A 22,626-nucleotide genomic window follows, 5' to 3' on the forward strand; every position below is an offset into this window, starting at 1 on the left:
TCACAAGTCAATTTACGGCCTGAAGCAGTCGGCCAGGAATTGGAACTTGTGCCTGAATGAAGCTTTGGAGAAGCTAGGTTTCAGGAAGAGTCTTGCTGACAGTTGCCTGTTCCTTAGAGGATCAGGAGACTCACAGGAACTGGTGTTATTTTACGTTGATGACATCATCCATGTTGGAAAGGCAGACAAACAGGTGCAGAAGTTTGCCAAAGAGCTTGGGAAACGGTTTCAGCTCAAGGACCTGGGTGCAGTAAAGATCTACCTAGGTGTCCAGATAGCGAGAACTGAGGATGGTAGCTTCTTGCTCAGTCAGAAAGGCAAAATTGAGCAGTTGCTTGAGAAGTTCAGAATGTCCAATTGTGCAGGAGTTCGGACACCCATGGAGACGAACTTCGTGAAAGATAGCCAGCAAGCAGAAAGTGCTGAGTTTGAGGATGCTGAGCTCTTTCAGTCAGCTCTAGGTAGTCTGTTGTATCTGTCCCAATGGAGCAGACCAGACATTGCCTTTGCTACCAACCTGCTAAGTAGGGAAGCGTCAAAGCCCAGTGTGAGTGCTTGGCACGGTATCAAGCAGGTACTGCGCTACCTGCAGCATACCAAAGACTTCTGTCTTAAGCTGCCAGCTGAAGGTGAGGCGAAGCTCACATGCTATGCGGACAGTGACTGGGCGAATTCGCAGGACCGCAAGTCTGTGTCTGGATTGGTGGTAAGGTTTGGGAAGACAATCAACCCTGTTTGAAATTGGCTGAATCTGCGCACTTTAAGGCGAGAACCAAGCATCTGGACATACGTTTCCAAAATGTGTGTCAGAGTGTTCAGTCAGGTTTGATACGACTGAAGTACTGTGCCAGTCACAGTAACCTGGCCGATGGATTTACCAAACCTTTAAGCTTCCAGCGTCATGGGGAGTTTTGTGGTGGTTTGGAGTTGGGGGTAAGTTCTGTACTTACTGTCCCCACAGTAGCGCAGAGCGAGAGGGGGTGTGAGGAGAACCTGAGCTTACAGGGTTAAACAGCTCAGAGTGTACGCTCTGCCTACTAGTGGGAGGGGGGAACTTCTACGTCAGTTCCGAGAGACTCAAGTCTTTGTTCTCTCTCTCTACTTTCGCTTTTGAGGAGAGAGGACGTGTTTTCGCGATGCTGTTCGCTGTGATAGATAATGGATAGTCTGCTGTAAATAAAACTGCTTTTAGCTGCTAAGATCCTGAGTGGACTTTATTTAAGCACACTGAAGAATGCACTGGAGTGTTTTGCAGCTTCCTCTAGCCGCTGTTGATCTCTGCTATGCTTTGCTCAGAAGCATCGGAATGAGTCGGACCTTTGGAATGCCGGCCAGAGGCCTGCGATGGGGAAGCGTGCCGGACCTCACGCTTATCTGAGCAATAAATCAATATATCTAACAGGACTATCATGAGACATATTCACCAACAGTAAAGTTTGAGAGTGTTAGGCTGTTGATGAAAACTGCTGCTGAGGAAGGTATGACCATTTCTCATCATGATGTAAATACTGTATTTTTGTATGGAGTTCTCACTGAGAATATCTACATGTCACCGCCAGATGGTGTGCAGATAAAACAGGGAATGGTTTGTAAGCTGAAAAAATCCCTGTATGGTTTAAAACAGAGTGCACGATGCTGGCACACCAAGCTGACTGAAGTGCTGTTCTCCCTAGGTTTTCAGCAAGGGAAGGCTGATTCTTGTGTTTTTGTGAAAGAGTCCAATCAGCACAAGCTCTACTGCATTTGCTTTGTAGATGATATATTATTTTTGTGGAAGAATGAGAATATCTACAAAAGCACTCTAGCAAAGCTGCAGAAGCATTTTGATATGAAAGATCTCGGAGAAGTCAGCAATTATCTCTCGCTAGAGGTAGAGAGGAATGCACAAGGTGATGTTTTGCTGCATCAGACATGTAAAATCACTGATGTCATTGAAAAGTTGAACCTGAGCGATGCTAATGCTGTAGACACCCCCATTCTCTCAGGTTATTAACATGATGCTGATGCTGATGTTTTTCCTGATGCAACACTTTTCAGGAGTGTATTAGGCAAACTCAGTTTTAGAGCAAGGTGTACAAGACCAGATATTGCTGTGAGTGTAAATCTGATCAGCAAACATGCAAACCAACCCACAGTTGAAGATTGGAAAGCGCTGAAACGAATAGCGATAGATTTAAAAGGAACTGTGGATTACATATTGAGACTTACTAGTAAAAAATCTGGAGGTCTTGAGATCTATGCCGAAGCCAGTTTTGGCAGTGACACAATTGATGGCAAAAGCACATCAGGTGTGTGCTATCTGTACAATCAATGCCTTTCGATTGGTCTTGTAGAAAGCAGGCAACAGTAAGCTTGAGTTCTTGCGAGGCAGAACTTAACGCTTTAACTCTTTCCCTCATGGACATAGAGTGGTTACAGCAACTGTTTGATGATATAAAAGTAAAGGTCACTTGTCCTGTTCAAGTTTATCGGGACAATAAAGCGTGTATAACGTTGCTCCACTCAGAAGGATGCAAGCAGAGGACGAAGTATCTGCAAATCAAGCTTCATCGACCTAGGGAATGTATCCAAAACGGTATTGTAAAAGTGTCTTATATGCCGGGGAAATGTTTTTATATATTTTAAAGTGTTGTAAAGGTGTTTTTACTTTTTACTTTGTTGTACCACCGTGAACAGTGGTTTTTATCTATGTATTTTTATTTTGTTCCGTTTTATTGTGGTTGGGGGTGGGGATTGGTTTTGTTTAGGTATAATTGTTTTTGGTTTGGTTTGTTTTTCTATTTTGTAAATGGAGGCTTGTATGAGGCTTGGGATTGCTACCGTGGAGGGGCGAGGGAGGTATGGTGGTGGGGGCAGATGTTATAGGCGAAGGGGATCGAGATACGGATATGCTCGTACCCCTTCCAATCTGCACCCCATCCCGAGGGACGAGGGTAGGGTGAGCAAGGATTACTCACCTCCGTCACTGGTGTTGTGCAATGCCAGGTCTATAGGCAACAAAACTGCCACTCTGCGAGATTTCTTTACCTCGCAGGGGGTCGACCTGGCTTGTGTGACGGAGACCTGGGTGCGCGAAGGGGCAACAGTTACCTTACGAGAGATGGCGCCCCCGGGTTTCTCCGTCCTCCACCAGTCACGGACTGTGGGCCGGGGGGGGTGGGGTGGCATTATTAATCTGGGAAGATTGTTCTTTCAGGCCTCTACCATCGCCATCGATCCCCGGCATTGAATGTGTTGGCCTAGTGTGGGGCTCTGAGGTGAGCTTGGCTGTCTGGCTGGTGTACCGGCCACCTAGCGCACCAGCAGCCACCCTGTCAGGCCTACTGGAGGCGGTGGCTGGCTGGGCCTTGGAGTTCCCTAACCTATTGGTATTGGGGGACTTCAACATCCATGCTGATGCCACTCCCTCCTCACAGGCTCTGGACCTGGTGTCTTCCATGGCGACACTAGCGCTCTCCCAGTTTGTTTCAGGCCCCACACATCAAGCAGGCCACACGCTGGATTTGATCTTTGGCGTAGGCATAGATGTGATCATGTCTCCTTCGATGAAGGTGCCATGGTCTGATCACTACGCTCTGAAAGCCAGGATTGACTTTCCACCCCCACCCTGCTTAGGTGGCGAGCCGATTTGGGCTTGCCCACAGAGGCTGATGGACCCTGATACATTCCGTCAAGCCTTGCGGGACCTTGCTCCCCCTGGCAACTCATTGACTGAGCTTGTTGAGGGCTGGAATATCCAGCTCCTGGCAGCCATAGATGAGATCGCACCTAAGCGCCCTCTGCAACTCTGCAGAAACCGGGCTCCCTGGTTTACCGAGGAGCTTCGGAAAATGAAGCGGGACCTCAGACGGCTAGAGCGAGTATGGTGGGGTGCCCGTGATGGAGCCTCAAGAACATCTTATAGGGTTCTTATGAAAACCTATGAGATGGCAGTGAAGGCCGCTAAGAAGTCTTACTTCTCGGCCTCCATTGCATCCGCTAGCTCTCGCCCGGCGCAATTATTTAGTATAATTAGGTCTTTAACGTCCCTTGAAGGACAGCCAAATTTAAATAACAATCTGACACACAGCTGTGAGGCATTTGCAAGCTTTTTTGCGGAGAAGGTCCTGTTGCTCCGCCATGACCTCCCTGCCAATTTGGATACAATAAAGGAACTGGAGGCCCCTTTACTGTCCTCGGGTCCAGTATTGGACCACTTTGACCGGATATCCCTAGCCGATGTGGACAGACTCCTCCGAGCTGGAAAGCCCACCACCTGTCCTCTTGACCCATGCCCGTCTTGGCTGCTTAGAGCGTGTCCAGACGAGGTGCGGGCCCCCCTGGGGATATCATCAATTTGTCCCTTGGCACCGGGATATTTCCAGGGGAATTGAAGGAGGCAGTGGTGCGCCCGCTCTTAAAGAAAACATCATTAGATCCCTTAGATCTATCCAATTACCGCCCGGTTTCGAATCTTCCATTCCTGGGTAAGGTGATTGAGAGAGCGGTTGCTGAACAGCTTGGTAGGTTTCTGGATGAAACATCGGCTCTGGATCCGTTCCAGTCCGGCATCCGCGCTGGTCATGGGACCGAGACGGCTCTGGTCGCCCTAACAGATGATCTCCGCAGGCAGCTGGATCGAGGCGGGTCGGGGCTGCTGATTCAGTTTTGCCAGTTCTGCATAGTCCATCAATTTTTCTTGCCATGATTCTTTAGTTGGGGTTTCTTCAGTCTTCCATCCTTGTGCTACCAGACCTCTCACGGCCGTTGTCACATACATGAAGATGTTTTTCAACTTTTTTGGCAGGTCTTTCCCTACAATCCCCAACAAAAATGCCTCAAGGGGCTGCTGATTCTTCTAGACCTGTCAGCAGCCTTCGACATGGTCGATCACGAACTCCTGGACAACCGCCTTGCCAACGTGGGGATCCAGGGCACAGTCCTTCAATGGCTGCACTCGTTTCTCTTTGGTCAGGGACAGAGGGTGGCGCTTGGGGTGGAATTGTCATCGCGCCACTCCTTGGTGTGTGGAGTGCCTCAGGGTGCGATACTCTCCCCGATGCTTTTTAACATCTTTATGCGCCCCCTCGCCCAGCTTGTCTGGAGTTTTGGGCTGGGTTGCCATCAGTATGCCGATGACACCCAACTCTATCTGTTGATGGATGGCCATCCTGACTCGGCCCCAGACACACTGACCAGATGTTTGGAAGCTGTGGCTGGATGGTTACGTGGAAGCCAGTTGAAGTTAAATCCTTCGAAGACAGAGGTCCTCTGGCTGGGACGGGACGATATGGGATTGGGGGGGCAACTCCCATCTCTTGCGGGGGTGCAATTAGTGCCAGCACCGTCCGTTAAGAGTTTGGGTGTAATCTTCGATACCTCCCTCTCTATGGAGGCGCAGATTACAGCTATAACAAAGGCGGCATTTTTTCATCTCCGCCAAGCTAAGCAGTTGGCCCCTTATCTCTCTCGCCCTGACCTAGCCACTGTGATCCATGCGACGGTCACCTCCAGACTGGATTATTGTAACTCGCTCTACGTGGGGCTGCCCTTGAGACTGACCCAGAAACTCCAGCGGGTGCAGAATGCCGCGGCGAGACTCCTTATGGGGTCTTCGCTGCGAGATCACATTCATCCGGTGCTATACCAGCTGCACTGGCTCCCGGTGGAGTACAGGGTCAGGTTTAAGGTGCTGGTTTTAACCTTTAAAGCCCTATACGGCCTAGGACCCTCGTACCTACGGGACCGCCTCTCCTGGTATGCCCCACAGAGGAACCTACGGTCTGCAAATAAAAACATCCTGAAGGTCCCAGGCCTCAGAGAGGTTAGGCTGGCCTCAACTAGAGCCAGGGCTTTCTCGGCTGCGGCTCCAATCTGGTGGAACGCTCTGTCACAAGAGACTAGGGCCCTGCGGGACCTGACAGCTTTCCGCAAGGCCTGCAAGACAGAGTTGTTCCACCAGGCCTTTGGTTAGGGCCCAGCCTGACTCCCTCCTCTGGCAACCTGCACAGAATTTTGCTCAACGGTTGCCATTAATTTGATTTTAATTAATCTTTATAATGAAATGTTTTTAGAATGTTGGATGATTTGATTGTTTGATTATTTGATTGTTGTTAGCTGCCCTGAGCCCGGCTTCGGCTGGGGAGGGCGGGATATAAATAAAATTATTATTATTATTATTATTATTATTATTATTATTATTATTATTATACCTGCAGATGTTTTAACCAAAGTTGTTAACAAGGAACAACTTTCGGTGTATGTACATAAATTGCGGTTATGTTAGATTATGCAATGGTTGGCATGAAAAGGGGGAGCATGAGGATGTTTCACCCCTCCCATTGCAAGAATCTGCTGACAATGTTTCAGAAAGGAGGGGGCGGATTTTGCTCATTGCTTCTTCCGTTCCAGCCTGTGAGAGTCTGAGTGTTATCTGTATATAGATAAGGTGACTGCTCAAGCAGCTGTAACACACATGCAGACCAGCGTCTCCGATTAGTCTTTAGTTAGTTTATGCAGTAGCTGTAGAGAATAAAAGAAGTTATAAAAGAAGTTATATTTCAGAACTGTCGTTCGTGTGGTTCATGCTCTGCTGTGCTCCACTGACTTTTGGAACTGAGTTTGGTGCTCACAGCTCTAAGTTGTGAGTCCACAGCACTTAGACAAGCTCGCCTGGCCCAGTCGGGGCTGAAGAGGTTGAGCCCAGTCATTGGCACTGGCTCAAAGGCGAAGCTGACATCCGTTATGGGACCCAGTGGCTTCTGACGCTGATGCCGGACGGCAGAACAGAAGCTGCACGTTGGATTTATTTGCGTTGCCTAGAAGCAGAGTTTCTGGAGCTGTTTTCCACGCTGCTGCTGGCTGCCAAGAAAAGAAGATAGCATCCCTGTTTGCCTGTTAATTGCGCTCTGAGTGGGAGAGAGAGTGGCTGAAGGAGTCCAAGGCTTTATTTGTGTTGCACTTAGGGAAGTGTCTTGCTTTAATTAATAGCAGACATGGCCTGTGCACATTCCAGCCAGATGGCTCTATCCTTTCCTCTCCTCACGCCCGAGACCTATCCAACGTGGCAGGTCAAAATGAAAAGCGCTTTTACAGAGGGAAAAGCTATTCCACACCATAGAAGATGACAAGGTGGTGGGAAGGTCCACTGTCGATTACAAAGGTCAGCACAGTGCTCTGTTCACAGCCCTTTACTGTTGCCATGGAAGCTGCTAAGTGCCTTTCTTCTGAGCCATCCCTGCCAGTCCCCTTTGTCTTCTGCTTCCCACATTTCACAGATGTGCTGCTTCTTCTCTGATGATTGCTACAGGAGACAACCTTGCTTCCTTCTGGTGCTTCTACAGGACAGTCTCTCATGAGATGGGAGGGGGACCCGCATCTGTAGCAGCATCTTGAAGCAAAAGCTCTCACAGTATCCCCTCCACTCCTTCCTGCGTTCCCTGCACCCCCACCTTTGGGTGCAGGACAGCCTGGCCCTGCAGCTCGAACCCCAGCTCTCTGTCTACAGGCCTGTTCATCACAAAGGCGACCTGTGATATAGTCCAGATTAAGCTGGTCAGGGGGCATCGTTTCCAGAGTCAAATGCAACGTCTCATAGCTCCTATCTACTGAGCTCGGGAGAATGTAGACTTTGAGCTCCTCAGAGGGAGGGACCTGCAGCTGTCGGAGCTTATTAAAAGCCACTAGCAGTTGGGTTATGTGATCTCTCATCTATCCCCCTGGCATAAGTTTCATCTCATAATGACTCCTAGTTGTGTGACTCTTGGCCCCAGCAGTCATACGTTGGTGTGGTGTACACGCTCCAAAGCCTCCCAGATAGCTTTCGCGGTAGTTAAGCCGTCAACGTGGGGCAATTGGGAGGAATTCAAAGCAAGGATTAAAAGCCCCAACGTTCTCTGGTCACTTCTCAGCGCGCTTGCAGCCGCTACCCTTGCTGCTTCATCGGCACCTACAGCAGCTGGGGCAGGTTCCCTTTGGACGCAGCTCCAAAGACCCTTCCCTGTGAGCCATGCCCTCGCTCTCCTGGACCAGTCCTCCCAGTTCTGCCCGTTGAGCCTTTCAAATGGGATGTTAAATGTCTCCTGAAGCTCTGCCATCTCCTCCCCCAGGGCTCAGTACTCACGCGTGCCAGCCGTCTTCCGAGGAGAGGCCTCCAGCTCCTTCCTTGCCAGCTCTCTCTGTCTGCTTCAAGTACACAGCTTCACAGCAGCTTCAGCCAGCAAGCTCAAACTTCCTCTGCTTTCAGCACAGCAGCAGGCAGGATCTCAGAGCTGGACTTCTCTGCAACTCTTCAGCACACAGACACAGCACAGACATGAAAGCGTCCTTGCCTTTACAGTGTAGCTCCGTCCATAACCTGTGTGAAATATTGCTCAGGGGGAAAGGTCCTGCAGGCTTCCGTTGCGCACACAGCTTTCCTGGACCTCTGAGCTTAGCAGAGTAAAAACACAGCGTATAAAGCCTTTAGCCTTCTGTCCTCTGTGCATGCCATCAGTGTGCATAAATCAAGAGTCCACACAGTTTCTCTAAGCTAGAAGCGTTTATTACAGCAGGATAAATTATCCAGTGTTGGGCAGAAAGTAAGACATGTCTGCTCCGGACGAAAAACAAAACCAGACTACTAGAACAAAGAAAGCAGATCCCGGATGTGTAACATAGGATCTCTCCACCCCCACAGAGGGCAGGACGCACACACTGAGCTGTTTAACCCTGTAAGCTCAGGTTCTCCTCACAGGTACCAGCTGGGAATCATGAGCTGATTGGTCTTTCTCTAATCTACTACAAGCCTCTTCTCCAGGGTGTCCAGGGTACCTTTGTTGGCCAGATAAAACCCTGTGCCAAATTCTTCTGCAAAAACTCCTTCAACTTGGCTAGCTCCACAACATGGAGTAGAGACAGCTGGTGGGTATCTGAGCCCCTGACACCAGGTCTATTTTGCAGTCATAAGGTCTGTGTGGGGGTAACCTATCTGCCTCCCTCTCTCAGAACACGTCTCTATAGGCTGTGGGGGTATGGAACTCTCTTCTCCAGTGAGTTTCCCTCCTACCTCTGCCCCCTTCGCTCCCACCTCTCTAGGTGCTTTGAGCCCTAAACAGTTTGCTTGGCAATAGGCTGAAGCAAACGTTAAGGAACGTTGCCCCCACGCTACTACTGGGTCATGCCTTGTGAGCCACGTCATTCCCAGGACTAGGGGATTTAGGGGAGATTTAGGGGAGCTAGTCTCAAACGTTTGTTGGGGGAGACTTAGGTTTTTTTTGGGGGGGAGTTATTTGTCCTGTCTTCACGCTTTTTATGATGGAGGACCGCTGTAGCCACCCCCAACGACACGTTCTCAAGATGGAGGGGGAGGGAACAGCTGCAGTCGCCTGCAATTCCTGCGCAATGTTTGCCATCTTGCCAAAGGTTGCAGGCAGCTTTACCTGCAGCAATTGCATGTTGATTGCCCTCTTAGAAGACAAAGTCCAGCAACTGGAGGAACGTGTAGCTACGCTCCAAAGAATTAGAGAGCTGGAGCTCTTCTTGGAAGCAACAGAGCACACCGTCTCCACCAAGGAGGAGACAGGGGACTCCCCTGAGAAGGAGGCTAGTTCACCAACACAGGAGCCAGATATATGGAGAAACGTGACTCAAAGAAGTAGGAGGCCAAGGATTCGCTCTGATTTTTTAGAAATACACAATCGCTTTGAGGTCCTCTCCCCTAGCATGGAAGACGAAGAGCAGACTCCATTTGAGGATCTCTCCCTCATTACAGTCGATCAGGTATATGAAGACGAGCAGCAAAGTCAGTCCTCAGGGAATGTGCAGGCGACCTTGGAACGGACAGCTCACGGAAGAACCCTGACCAAACCTAAGAGGAGGCGTGTAGGGGTGAGGGGAACAGAAGCAGTGATCTGTGGGCCTGACAAGATGTCTCGGGAAGTGTGCTGTCTCCCCGGGGCTAAGATCCAAGATGTAACTGAACGACTGCAAGGAATCATAAAACCCACTGACAAATACCCCTTCCTCTTGGTTCATGTGGGAACCAATGACACTGCAAGCAATAGCCTCCAGAAGATCAAAAGAGACTACGAGGCTCTGGGCAGGAAATTGAAGCAATTAAATGCACAAATTGTCATCTCATCTGTCCTCCCAGTTGAACGACGTGGCCCAGGGAGAGAGGGAAAAATAGTGGAAGTGAACAGCTGGCTTCGCAAATGGTGTAAACAGGAACGGTTTGGATTCTTAGATCACGGACTGCAGTTTCTTGAAGATGGACTTCTGGCAAGCGATGGGCTGCACCTCACAACAGTTGGGAGGAATGTTTTTGCCAAAAATCTTAGAAACCTCATCAGGAGGGCTTTAAACTGACTAATGTGGGGGAGGGAGACAGTGCTCCTGAAGGTAGGAGTCTATCAATTGATGAAGATGATCATCCAAATGTCAAAGACCAAATGGAGTGTCAGGGAACTGCCATCGGAGCTAGAGGCGGAGGGAAGGCTCCAGAGGGATGGCAGAGAGGGTCCCAGTAGGGAGAAAGGCAGCCCGTCCACTGGGGAAGGAAATCAGCTTAACACCAGTAGAAAAGGGGGGCAGATGGGGGAATCGGAGAGGAGGCTCCAAGACTCCTCGCCGGAAACCAGCGGAGAGAGTACGGGTCCTCTGCTGCCCACACCCTCCCTGCGTAGAAGGCTTCCGCGCAGGGAGTCTAGGCGGAGACTAGGCGTCAAGGAACTTTTCTGCTGGAAGAAGTTTAAGAAACGCCCACTGGCGGATTCTGCCAGTGACTGAGACAGTCACGATGCTGGAGGCTGTTCAGTCAGAAATGGTTTAACCAGGTAACCTCGCCAGGAGTGGCGGCAACTTACGCACGAGCAACCCCTAAATCCATTACATGGAGCAAACAGCACGCAGACCTAGTGGTGGGAGGAAAAAATCCTTAAATAAGAGACACGGGGGAATGATTAATGGACTTCAATGTCTGTACGCTAATGTGCAAAGCATGGGAAATAAACAAGATGAGCTTGAGCTCTTGGTAAAGCAAACTAAATATCACATAATAGGCATCACTGAAACCTGGTGGGATAAGTCCCACGATTGAAATGTAATAATGGAGGGATACAATCTATTTCAGAGAAACAGACCAGACAAGAAAGGAGGAGGAGTGGCGTTATATGTCAGGGATGTGTATACCTGTGAAGAGATGCAAGATTTAGAACCTCAAAGCCAAAGTGAGAGGATTTGGGTCAAAATTAAGGGAGAGAAGAATAACAGTGACCTCACTGTGGGAGTTTACTATAGATCCCCAAGCCAAACGGAGGACATAGATGATGCCTTCCTGGAACAGGTGGCCAAGCATGCAAAAGGAAGGGAGATCGTAGTAATGGGGGACTTCAATTACCCAGATATTTGTTGGATGTTGTCAAGGCTGCCTCAAGTCTCAGCTCACAAAAGACCAACGCCTATCTCTTCTTATATACAAAAGTGTTTATTGCAGTTCATTGTTTGCTTCACATCCGAGGCGCGCAGCCTTACGTCTGTTACGCTTAGACCGCTGAAGTCCCCTCTGAATCAGTCCCTCCCCTGCACCAGTTTAAGAGGCTTGCGCTGCTCCACCTCTTTCTCTCTTTCCTTTTCCGCAGGGTCTTCCTGCCCGCTGGGGTTTCGCCCCTCCTGGATTCCTCTGACGCGGAATCCCCAGACTGCTCTTGCCCCCTCCTGCGGGCTTTGGGACCTGGCCCCTCCTCCGGGCTCCCTGTACTTCCGCGCGCCTCTACATTTGAACTTGGCGCGCGCGCCCAACCTCTAACCTTCCTTTTAACAGCTACACTACTCCCTTCACTACTCCCCTCCCCTTCCGGGAGGGTGGCTTGCTCCGACCTCCCTCCCTTCTCTGCTGCCGGCGCTGCTTCCCCTGATACACTGAAACCTCCACCCCCTCTGCTGCACTCTGGCGGGGAGGCTGGTCCTGACGCCCAGCTGCCACTTTGGGATCCCCCGCTGGCCCCCTGCTCCTGACACGTCCCCCCTGGGGCTCCCCTGACCTTGACCACCGGCGCCCCCTTCTGGGAATCCTCTGATTCGCTGGAAAGACTCATGGAATCTCTTGAGTCATTGTCATCCTCTTCCTCGCTGTCCTGGGACTCATCCCCATCGCTCTCCATCTCCTGCCTACCCTGTGCCTCTGTCCCTGAACCCCTGACAGATGTCAAACTCAGCCAAGAGCATAAGGTCAAACAGATTCCTCACTGGCCTTGCAGACAACTTCATTGTCCAGAAAAAGGGAGAAGCAACAAGAGGAACAGCCATTTTAGATCTGGTCCTAACCAATGTTGATGACCTGGTTAGTGGGGTAGAAGTGGAAGGATCATTAGGCGCAAGTGATCATGCTCTTCTGAAGTTTACTATACAGCGGAAAGGAGCAGCCAAGCATACTAGGACTCAATTTCTTGACTTTAAGAAAGCCGACTTCATAAAACTTAGGGAAGTGCTGGGTGAGATCCCATGGACAGTAATACTAAAAGGAAAGGGAGTTCATGATGGCTGGGAGTTTGTTAAGAGGGAAATAGTAAAAGCACAACTTCAGGCAATACCAATGAGACGGAAACATGGAAGGTGCCTAAAGAAGCCAGGGTGGCTATCTAAAGAACTTTTAACTGAGTTAAGATTAAAAAAAGGATGTGTACAAAAAATGGAAAAGGGGGGAAACCACCAAAGAGGAATTCAAACAAATAGCCAGCACGTGTAGACACAAAGTCAGAAAAGCTAAAGCACAGAATGAACTCAGGCTTGCTAGAGAGGTTAAAAGCAACAAAAAAGGCTTTTATGGGTATGTTCGTAGCAAAAGGAAGAACAAAGAAACAGTGGGGTCACTCAGAGGAGAAGATGGTGAAATGCAAACAGGGGACACAGAAAGGGCTGAACTCCTCAATGCCTTCTTTGCCTCAGTCTTCTCCGATAAAGAAAACAATGCCCGACCTGAAGAATTTGGAGCAAATGATTCAGCAGAGGAAACACAGCCCAGAATAACTAAGGAGATAGTACAAGAATACTTGGCTAGTTTAGATGTATTCAAGTCTCCAGGGCCAGATGAACTGCATCCAAGAGTATTAAAAGAACTGGCAGATGTGATCTCAGAACCACTGGCAGTCATCTTTGAGAATTCCTGGAGAACAGGCGAAGTCCCGGCAGACTGGAGGAGGGCAAATGTTGTCCCTATTTTCAAAAAGGGGAAAAGAGAGGACCCAAATAATTACCGCCCAGTCAGTCTGACATCAATACCAGGGAAGATTCTGGAGCAGATCATTAAGCAAACAGTCTGTGAGCACCTAGAAAGGAATGCTGTGATCACCAATAGTCAGCATGGATTTCTGAAAAATAAGTCATGTCAGACTAACCTGATCTCGTTTTTTGACAGAATTACAAGCCTGGTAGATGAAGGGAACGCAGTGGATGTAGCCTACCTTGATTTCAGCAAGGCATTTGACAAGGTGCCCCATGATATTCTTGTAAAGAAGCTGGTAAAATGCGGTCTTGACTATGCTACCACTCAGTGGATTTGTAACTGGCTGACTGACCGAACCCAAAGGGTGCTCATCAATGGTTCCTCTGCATCCTGGAGAAGAGTGACTAGTGGGGTGCCACAGGGTTCTGTCTTGGGCCCGGTCTTATTCAACATCTTTATCAACAACTTGGATGATGGACTCAAGGGCATCCTGATCAAATTTGCAGATGACACCAAACTGGGAGGGGTGGCTAACACCCCAGAGGACAGGATCACACTTCAAAACGACCTTGACAGATTAGAGAACTGGGCCAAAACAAACAAGATGAATTTTAACAGGGAGAAATGTAAAGTATTGCACTTGGGCAAAAAAAATGAGAGGCACAAATACAAGATGGGTGACACCTGGCTCGAGAGCAGTACATGTGAAAAGGATCTAGGAGTCTTGGTTGACCACAAACTTGACATGAGCCAACAGTGTGACGCGGCAATTCTGGGCTGCATCAATAGGAGTATAGCATCTAGATCAAGGGAAGTAATAGTGCCACTGTATTCTGCTCTGGTCAGACCTCACCTGGAGTACTGTGTCCAGTTCTGGGCACCACAGTTCAAGAAGGACACTGACAAACTGGAACGTGTCCAGAGGAGGGCAACCAAAATGGTCAAAGGCCTGGAAACGATGCCTTATGAGGAACGGCTAAGGGAGCTGGGCATGTTTAGCCTGGAGAAGAGGAGGTTAAGGGGTGATATGATAGCCATGTTCAAATATATAAAAGGATGTCACATAGAGGAGGGAGAAAGGTTGTTTTCTGCTGCTCCAGAGAAGCGGACACGGAGCAATGGATCCAAACTACAAGAAAGAAGATTCCACCTAAACATTAGGAAGAACTTCCTGACAGTAAGAGCTGTTTGACAGTGGAATTTGCTGCCAAGGAGTGTGGTGGAGTCTCCTTCCCTGGAGGTCTTTAAGCAGAGGCTTGACAACCATATGTCAGGAGTGCTCTGATGGTGTTTCCTGCTTGGCAGGGGGTTGGACTCGATGGCCCTTGTGGTCTCTTCCAACTCTATGATTCTATGATTCTATGATTCTATGGTAAGTGGCTAACTTGGTGACGTGAAACCTCATAATCTCTTTGTGGCCCACCACCTCCACGCCCATCGGTTGTGTGGTTTCAACAATCCCCCCCCCCCCAAGGGCCGACCATCAATTGTTTGCACCTCCACAGGGGAGTCTAATCATTGTATCCCGAGGCTGTGTCGCTCCATGAAGTCTGCTTCTACAAAGTCTAGAGAGGCCCCCGAGTCCACTAACCCTTGCACTTGCACCCTACGACTGTCTGGGAGTTGTAGCGTCACTGGCAGAGCTAATGCTGGTTCAATTTGAGGCCCCTCTACTGGCTTGCCTGCCAGCCCCTGGCCTCTCTGGACAGCTGGGATCGGCTGTTTCCCAACTGTACTGCTTGGGGTTTGGATTTTTCCTCTACACTGGCCCCTGACAGGGATCCCCCTGTCTTCCTATTGGGACAGTTTAGCCAAATGCCCCTGCCCTCTGCACACAAAGCAACTGCATGTCTCCCTACGATGATTACTCCCTTCCTTCCATTCCATTCTAGCCTTCCCCCTTTCTATCAAGCCAATCTGCATCGGTTTGACAGCTTCCCCTTGACTGGGTGCGCTGCTGACCCCCTGCTCCAGAAGATTGTGAGTGTGGCCCCTTGGAACCAAGTCCCCCCCCCCCACTCCGCTTTTTTCTAACATCCGTTGCTCCTGTCTTAACCCAAACTGTAGGGAGGCTCGGACTGTTAGTTTCTGTTTGCCACTGTGCAGTGCTTTGGAGTCACGAGACTCTGTTTACATTCCACACATTCCATACTGTTGGAAGTCTCACGGGAGACGGGAGACGGATGTGACGTTACTGGTTTCCTGTTCCTTTGTTGTTCAGTTGCTCTCTGCCTTCCACAGAGAGAGGATATGTTTTCTGTCTGCATAGTAAGAAATAAAGCATAGCGATGTAGCCATAAATCTCATCACTTCCGCGTGCTGCTTTGATTCTCTGCTGAATGGGAATGTGCCTGGAGCCTCATCAAAGGCTCAGGTCGTTAATCACGTCGGAGGGCGATTCCGGAAGATGAGCTGTATCAGCTCGGTCGTAACGCAGATTCCGACACGGACTATCTCCTCCAGCAACTGCATGGATTGCTTCTTCGGCATCTCATCCAGGATCGACAGATTCTTTTTTTTTTTTAATAAATTTTTATTCAGTTTTCCTTTTGCTTATATTGGCTACAACCATGATTACAAATTTACAGTTTTTGAACCTCCACCAGCACCTCCCACAATCATCCATTTTTCTTATTTTCCCGCATTTCCTATATAGTATTGCTGGTTTACCATTATCTTACACCTCTCTAATTCTGTCATACAATATACCTTATAGTATTACAAAGTCTCTTTAAACCCCGCTAGCGTTGTTTGTTGATCACATATAGATTCCAGATATGCCGCAAACTTTCCCCAGTCCTCGATGAATTTTTGATCTTTCTGATATCTTATTCTTCCAGTCATTTTGTCCAATTCTGCGTATTCTATGAGTTTCATCCTCCATTCGTTCAAGGTCGGCATTTCCTCCTGTCTCCACCTCTGGGCCATCAGTATTCTTGCTGCTGTGACAGCGTATTGGAACAGTTTGTAGTCCTGTCTTTTTATCTCTCTTCCTGTTATACCTAGCAGGAAGGATTCTGGCTTCTTCACAAACGAGTATTTAAACATCTTTTTCAATTCACAATAAATCAATTCCCAGAATCCCCTCACCCTCCTGCAATCCCACCACATATGAAGGAGAGATCCCTCTTTTTCTTTGCATTTCCAGCACCTATTGCATGTCTTGTACATCTTTGCTAATTTTACCGGTGTAATATACCATCTGTACACCATCTTCATTATGTTTTCCTTTAGTGCTGTGCATGCAGTAAATTTCATGTTTTCGTTCCAAACCTTTTCCCAATCCTCTAATTGTATACTGTAACCAAAGTCTCTGGCCCACTTAATCATAACCGACTTAATCTCCTCGTCCTTTGTTTGCCATTCCAAAAGTAATTTATACATTTTCGAAATTATCTTAACATCATTATCAATTATATCTGATTGAAATTTAGACACTTTTTCTATATAACCTTTTTCTTTAAGATCTTTGTTAAACATTGCATTTACCTGAAAGTAGTGCATCCAGTCATAAACCTGGTCCTTAACTTGTTCATATGGCTTCAGTTTCCATTTCTCCCCCTCTTTCACTACCAATTCGCCATATGTTATCCAATTTGGTCTCATATTAATCTTTTTTACTGACATTATCTCTAGTGGTGACAACCAGTGCGGGACTTTAAATTCCAAAATATTTTTGTACCTGTCCCAGACCTCTATTAAAGAACCCCTAATAACATGATTAGTGAAACCTTTATGGACTTTCCTCTTCTCCAACCACAAATAGGCGTGCCATCCAAACCTATTGTCGTGACCCTCTAGATCTAGTAGTTTGTTGTTATTTAACTTTATCCACTCCTTTAGCCAGCAAAGACAAGACGCCTCGTAATATAGTTTTAGGTCTGGCAGGGCAAAACCGCCTCTTTCCTTAGCATCTGTCAATAACTTAAATTGTATTCTAGGCTTCTTGCCCTGCCAGATATATCTCGAAAGCGTTCTTTGCCACTCTTTAAACACACTTATTCCCCTGATTATAGGGATCATTTGGAACAAAAATATCATCTTTGGGAGCACACACATTTTGATTGTTGATATTCTGCCCCAAAAGGACAGTTTCATTCTACCCCAGGTTTCTAAATCTTTCTTAATTCCCTTCCACACTTGAATATAGTTGTTCTGATATAAATCGATGTTTTTTGGGGTCAGCCATATTCCCAGGTATTTTACCTTTTTGGTCACATCAATCCCTGATTCTCGTTGCAATTCATCCACTAGACTCTGGTCAATATTCTTAACCATTATTTTTGTTTTCTTTTTATTTAACGTAAATCCGGCCACTTTACCAAACTGGTCTATTTCCTCCAATACCTCATTTAAACTGCTTATGGGTTCTTCAATCGTAATTACTATGTCGTCGGCAAAGGCTTTAATCTTGTATTCATTTTTGCCGACTGTCACCCCCTTTATTTTATCATTGTTCCTTACTGAGCCTAGAAGGACTTCCAGGACTGTTATAAATAATAACGGCGAGAGGGGACACCCCTGTCTGGTACCTTTTGATATCTTAAATTCTTCAGTGTGTATATTATTCACAATCAATTTAGCTCTCTGTTCCGAATAAATTGCCCTTATTCCGTTATAAAATTCATTCCCAACTTCCATCATTTCTAAATTTTTTAACATAAATTCCCACGATATATTATCGAAAGCCTTCTCTGCGTCCACAAACATTAATAGGGCTTTCTTCTCATTCCTTACAGACAGATATTCCAGAATATTTATTATGTTCCTAACATTGTCTTTCATCTGTCTGCTCGGAAGGAAGCCTGCCTGGTCTACATGTATTACTTCCTGCAATATCTTCTTTAATCTTTTTGCTAGTATTCCAGCAAAAATCTTATAGTCTGTGTTCAGCAGAGATATTGGCCTATAATTCTTTACTTGTGTCAAATCAGAGTCTTGCTTAGGAATGAGTGTGATAAAGGCCTCTTTCCACGTTCCGGGAATATCCTGTTGTTGCAGTATGTTATTCATAACTTCCTTTATTGGTACTATTAGGGCGTGCCTCAGTTCTTTATAATAACTGGATGTTAAACCATCTGGTCCTGGTGCCTTCCCTTTCTTCAATTCTTTTATTGTTTCAATTATTTCCTCATTTACAATTGGGGCATTCAGTCGGTCTTTCTTATCTGTCGGGATCTTTTGCACACTTTTTTCCTTTAGAAATCTTTCTATTTTCTTCATGTTGTTCTTTTCTCTGTTGTTATATAAATGTTTATAAAAATCCAGGAATCCTTTCCTAATAGCTTTAGGGTTTTCAACTTCTTCTCCATCTAGGATAATTTTATTAATTGTACTTTGTTCCTTCCTTTTCCTAATTTGCCACGCAAGCCATCTGCCAGATTTATTAGCAAATTCAAAGTTTTTCTGTCGCAGCCTTTTGATATTCCATTCCACCTCTTTGTTAATAATCATTGCGAATTGTGTCTGCAGGACTTTAATATTCTCTTTTATTTTTAAGCTGTTTGGATTCTTAATTAATTTTCTTTCATTGTCCATTATTTGTTCTAAAATTTCCTTCCTCCCTTTCTCCCTATTCTTGTTCTTAATCGCATTCTGTTGAATAAAGAATCCTCTTATTACCGCTTTGCTTGCGTCCCAAACTATACTCATTTTTGTACCCTTATTCATATTATCCATAAAGTAATCTGTCAGTTTTTTCTTTGCCTCTTGAATAAGCTTTTGATCATCCATGAGATAATCGTTAAGACGCCATCTAAATGATCTTTCTTCATATCCTTTAACCTCCATTTTTATTGGACTGTGGTCTGATATTATTTTTGGTTGTATCTCAACCTGTCGAATTCTTGGGGTTAGCTCATTAGAGACCCAAATTTGATCGATTCTTGATAAAGATTGATTTGGTTCGGAATAAAACGTAAACTGCTTCTCCAGCGGATGTCTCAATCTCCATATGTCAATTAGGTTGAGGTTTTTTATCATAGTAAAAAAAGTCTTAGGCAGTTTCCCTTCTCTGCTTACATCTTTTTCTCTTAACCTGTCTATTTCCAGTGAAACCACCCCATTCATATCCCCCATAAGTATCATTTTTTGGTCCATATATTCAAACAACTTTTCTTCCAAATTTTTATAAAAGTCCATCTTATTTCCATTAGGTGCATAGATCCCGACAATTATTATTTTTTCGCCTTGCCATTTAATCTGTATTGCAATTATTCTTCCTTCTTCGTCTTTAAAAATTTGTTGCGCCTCTATCTTCTTTTTTACATATAGTACAACCCCTCTCTTTTTCCCTTTATCGGAAGATACAAATTCATTTCCCAGTCTATTATTAATCAAAATTTTCCTATGCTTTTTTGCCACATGTGTTTCTTGGAGGCAGATGATATCAAGATTTTTCTTTTTTAAGTATTGTTCGATTTTATTACGTTTCCTCCTATCGTTCATTCCATTAATATTCCAATTCCATAATTTTAGCGCCATCTTTCCTTCCCAATTAAAGATTTATCTAATTAATTATGATCTGGCTTCTTCCTGTTCTTCTCCCTCCTCTTCTTCTTCCTCTTCCTCTTCATCTTCCGATTCTCCATTTTCCTTTCCCTTTCCTTCTAAGTACTTCCTCTCCAATAAACCGACTCCTCCTACTGCTCCTCTTTCTTCTTCTTCTTCTACCGTCAACTCCCTATAACGCCTCTGAAATTTACTTGTTTCCTCCGGACTAATCAGTCTATGTTTCTTGCTTTTATAGGTAAATGAGATCCCTTGAGGGAATTCCCATTTAAATTCAATCTTGTTCTTCTTGAGAATTTGGACCAATGGCTTATATGGGTCTCTTCGTTTCAACAATCTCACTGGAATATCTTTAAAAATGATTATATAGTTCCCATCAATATTTAGTCTTCTTTCTCTATTTTTTTGCAGAATTAAGTTTCTCATATCTTTATCTTTGAAGGTAATCAGACAGTCTCCAGGCATTTTCTTTGTTCTAGTTGTTCTTGTTCTTATTCTATACGCATTTTGAACTGATCTTTCCACTTCTTCTTTTTGTATCGCCAACCATTGTGCTATTTCTATTGTCAATTTTTCTCTGATGTTTTCACCTTGTGTTTCTGGGACTGCTCTCAGCCTGAGGTTCACCTCCCGTTGCCTCAATTCATTCATCGCGATTGCGTCCCATACTTCTTCTTGTGTTTTGTTAACTTCGAATAATCCTGTTTTTAATTTCTCTTCTTCCCGTTTCACTTCCTTCATTTCTACTCTTGTTTTTTTCATTCCTTCTTCCAGAGATTGTGTTCTTTTAGAAACATCTTTAATTTGACCTCTTAGCTCTCTTACAGTTTCATCAATCTTTTGGTCCATTTTCCCAATTCTCGTATCCACCTGTTCTATTCTTGTATTCACATGCTCCAATTTATCCTCCATATTCTTTTCGCTCTGTCTAATTTCAGCAAACATTTTCAAAATTTCTGCCTTGAAGTCTGCATCTGGTTTAGACCCTCTCCTATCTCCTGGTGTTCCACCCTCCCCGCCTTTCTTAGGTATGTGGGACATCCTTCCAATATAACCTTTAATAACCTTTAATAGGGGTTGACACAACCCTAATGTTACTCAACTTTTTATAGGTTCCCACCTTACTCAGTTACAATATTCAAAATCCAATTCAATATCCCTAGTCCCTATAAATTTGACTTGGGAGTATCAATATTAAACCTTTTACCAAAAGTTCGATATTGAACCTTTTTACCAAAAGTTTCAGATTCCTCCCCTCTTTAGAATCGAGGGAGGGTGGTTAATTACATCCAGAAGGCCTCCAAAAAAGAGGAAAAAAAAAAAAAAGGAAAGGGGGAAATAAAAAGTAAAGAAGGAGAATATTCTTCTTGCCACAAATTAGGCTACTCCCTTTAGATATCGCAGTTCCCCAATTATAATCCAGTTGTATTGCCAAGGAGTGCCAGCTAATATATGTAACAAAAAAAGAATAAGAAAGAAAAGAAATTCAAAGTTCAGAGTTCCAGTCACAGAAAAAAGAAGAGAAAAGAAAAAAAAAACCTTCTGCCCCCAATTGGGCTAATCCTTATAAGATCTTGTAGAATAGTTGTAAAACCTTGTTTAGTCCAACCTCCAAACAGAGGGGTCCAGTGGAGCACAAATAACAGGTGCAAGGCCAATTGAAGAGAAGAGATAGAAAACAAGTTGTAATTATCCTCCTGACCACTGAGTGGCTAGAGCCCCTGAAAATTGACTGGGCAAAGTATGGAGGAGGGGAAAAATGAGACGTGGTGCAGTAAAAATGAGGGGTATTTCAAACTGCCAAGCCCTTTCTTCAACTCTCCTATGCCAGTTGGAGAGCCAATATTGTAAATTGAGTCCAAAAAAAAAACTATCTGTAGAGCACCAGAAAAAATTTTTTACAAAACAAGGCAAAGGCAGGAAAAGAGAAAACCCAAAAGGCTGACCGTATAATGGAGTCGACGGCACTTCCTCTGCTGCGCAGACTTTTTTAAAGAAAAAGAATTGCAGTCCTGCTTTCAGCTTCCTCTTTCAAAATTCCAAAGAGGACCTTGAAGTAACAAATCTTGTCCCTCTGTTTCCCCCTTCTAGCTTGAATTCTTCTTACACAGTCAAAGAGTTAATTTTTCAGATAGTTTGTAGCAGCTTGAAGGGGAAAAAGAAACAATAGCCGCTAGTGGCAACACACTTTCACTTTTAGCAACTTTGCTTCCCCAGTGCGCATAAATTGACTGGAGATAGCGCCGGTCTCGCAATTGCTTACTTGTCCTCCGGTGCTTTTCCTTAAAGTTCTGATTTGTTTTATATTAATTTGAGCCCGAATTCCTTGGTTTCGAGAGTTGTGAGCTCCCCCGGCAAGCTTGGGGCTTCGTTTCCCGGAGTTAGCTATGGCTTCCCCTCAGCCCGCTTCTCCTCCCCGCCGCTCTCTTCGCTCCGTTGGAGTTACCTGGCGGCTGGGTGGTCTGCGTTATGGCTCTCCGCGGGAACCTGAGTGTCTGAACACCCTCCAGACACTGCTTCAGGGGGTCACTGCGCCCAAAGACCCCCCTAAATCCTCCGAAAAACCCGGGATTCTCCACCTGGAAGCAATCCCCGCTTGCGATGGCGTCGCTCACAACCGGAAGCTCCCTCAGGATCGACAGATTCAATCCTGCACGATACATGGCTGCAAGCGGTCCAGTGTTCTGTCCCCAGTCAACCCTTTGCACTAGCGAATTGAAGGCAGTCCAGTAAGAGGCCACAGAGCCACTCCCTTGTCGCAAGTTCAATAGTTGTTGCTCTGCGGCAGCATGCTCTAAAGGACTTTTGAACATGACATCCATCAGTTCCCAGAACTCCCGCAGGTTCCCCAGTGCTCTGTGTTGGCCCTCCATAAGTGTGATGGCCCAGTCCTTAGCTGGCCCCTCCAACCAACTGATCAGATGAGCTATGCGCTG

General features: G+C 46.1%; 1 long non-coding RNA gene across 1 annotated transcript in view; it reads right to left on the reverse strand.

The window, feature by feature from the left end:
- Window positions 1-788: 788 nt before the first annotated feature.
- The window catches only part of LOC308467826, a 384,959-nt gene continuing 363,121 nt past the window's right edge, over window positions 789-22,626 (reverse strand). Inside the window, exon 3 of the long non-coding RNA XR_013981321.1 lies at window positions 789-1,098. This is a non-coding gene — a long non-coding RNA (uncharacterized lncRNA). The remainder of the gene's footprint in view (window positions 1,099-22,626) is intronic.

Source organism: Podarcis pityusensis (genome assembly GCF_964106645.2).
Source record: "Podarcis pityusensis genome assembly, chromosome: W".
NCBI classification, from domain to species: Eukaryota; Metazoa; Chordata; class Lepidosauria; order Squamata; family Lacertidae; genus Podarcis; species Podarcis pityusensis.